Below are 2,500 nucleotides of genomic sequence, written 5' to 3'. Positions count from 1 at the left end.
TTTCCACAATATCCGAGGGACTAGCTGCCGAGCTAACCAACAATCAGTGACGACCGTGTGTTGGTATTAATAAAGCTCAACAACTATGAAGAGGCTAGTTGTGCCATGATAAACATGCTAACGCACGCACCACGTGAGGGGGGAGGCCTCATCAAGCTCCCTTTAAAACCTGCCAGTGTGGAGCTGGCCGGCTCAAGGAGCACTCCCCCCCTATAAGAGGTTAATATGCAAAAGGCAAAATTGTACAAGTAGATACACTTTTTTTCAGCAGACATAAGTCCATATCTCGGGCTACACTTCGAATTTTGATGCGATTTTTTGCAGTAATTCGTAGAATAATGGTATCTCCTTGCTCACCAAATTTCATAATTTTTCTCGAAGGGGAACTATTTTTTTTATTTTTTTTACTTACCGGGTATGTGTAAAATCGGGAAAAATAGAAAAGCACATGTAGACTTCGAATTTCGACCTCATTTTTTCCAGTCCACCACTAAACAATATCAGGAACCTCCCCACAAAATTTCATTCAGTTTGGCCAAGGTCTTAAATTTGACAAATTTTGGCACCAAGCTATCTAGTCGCGGTGCACCGACCAACTTGGCCAAGTGCAAAATGCATCCAATTCAAAACTTTTGTGCACCAACACTTTTACAGTACTCATTTGGGGACATTTGGAGGCCTTTCCAACCCTCACATCTCAAAAACCACGAATTTCATTTTTTCACAAAACTCCCCACCAAGCCTTCTAGCTATGCCGCGGTGCACCGCCAACATTGGCCATGTGCAAAACCCTCCGAACTCAAAACTTTCGTGCACCAAGAATTTCATGGTATTCATTTGGGGGCATTTGGAGGCCATTCCAACCCTCACATCTCAAAAACCACGAATTTCATTTTTTCACAAAACTCCCCACCAAGCCATTTAGCTATGCCGTGGTGCACCGACCAACTTGGCCATGTGCAAAACCCAACCAACTCAAAACTTTCGTGCACCAAGACTTTCATGGTATTCATTTGGGGGCATTTGGAGGCCTTTCCAACAGTCACAACTCAAAAACCACGAATTTCATTTTTTCACAAAACTCCCCACCAAGCCATTTAGCTATGCCGTGGTGCACCGCCAACCTTGCCCATGTGCAAAACCCAACCAACTCAAAACTTTCGTGCACCAAGACTTTCACGGTATTCATTTGGGGGCATTTGGAGGCCATTCCAACCCTCACATCTCAAAAACCACGAATTTCATTTTTTCACAAAACTCCCCACCAAGCCATTTAGCTATGCCGTGGTGCACCGACCAACTTGGCCATGTGCAAAACCCAACCAACTCAAAACTTTCGTGCACCAAGACTTTCATGGTATTCATTTGGGGGCATTTGGAGGCCTTTCCAACAGTCACAACTCAAAAACCACGAATTTCATTTTTTCACAAAACTCCCCACCAAGCCATTTAGCTATGCCGTGGTGCACCGACAACCTTGCCCATGTGCAAAACCCAACCAACTCAAAACTTTCGTGCACCAAGACTTTCATGGTATTCATTTGGGGGCATTTGGAGGCCATTCCAACCCTCACATCTCAAAAACCACGAATTTCATTTTTTCACAAAACTCCCCACCAAGCCATTTAGCTATGCCGTGGTGCACCGACAACCTTGCCCATGTGCAAAACCCAACCAACTCAAAACTTTCGTGCACCAAGACTTTCATGGTATTCATTTGGGGGCATTTGGAGGCCTTTCCAACCCTCACATCTCAAAAACCACGAATTTCATTTTTTCACAAAACTCCCCACCAAGCCATTTAGCTATGCCGTGGTGCACCGACCAACTTGGCCATGTGCAAAACCCAACCAACTCAAAACTTTCGTGCACCAAGACTTTCATGGTATTCATTTGGGGGCATTTGGAGGCCATTCCAACCCTCACATCTCAAAAACCACGAATTTCATTTTTTCACAAAACTCCCCACCAAGCCATTTAGCTATGCCGTGGTGCACCGACAACCTTGCCCATGTGCAAAACCCAACCAACTCAAAACTTTCGTGCACCAAGACTTTCATGGTATTCATTTGGGGGCATTTGGAGGCCATTCCAACCCTCACATCTCAAAAACCACGAATTTCATTTTTTCACAAAACTCCCCACCAAGCCATTTAGCTATGCCGTGGTGCACCGACAACCTTGCCCATGTGCAAAACCCAACCAACTCAAAACTTTCGTGCACCAAGACTTTCATGGTATTCATTTGGGGGCATTTGGAGGCCATTCCAACCCTCACATCTCAAAAACCACGAATTTCATTTTTTCACAAAACTCCCCACCAAGCCATTTAGCTATGCCGTGGTGCACCGACAACCTTGCCCATGTGCAAAACCCAACCAACTCAAAACTTTCGTGCACCAAGACTTTCATGGTATTCATTTGGGGGCATTTGGAGGCCATTCCAACCCTCACATCTCAAAAACCACGAATTTCATTTTTTCACAAAACTCCCCACCAA

The sequence above is a fragment of the Vigna unguiculata genome, chromosome 6, assembly GCF_037176805.1.
Source record: "Vigna unguiculata cultivar grain cowpea cultivar isolate G323 ecotype 2 chromosome 6, ASM3717680v1, whole genome shotgun sequence".
Lineage (NCBI taxonomy): Eukaryota > Viridiplantae > Streptophyta > Magnoliopsida > Fabales > Fabaceae > Vigna > Vigna unguiculata.
This window is presented reverse-complemented; position numbering follows the sequence as displayed.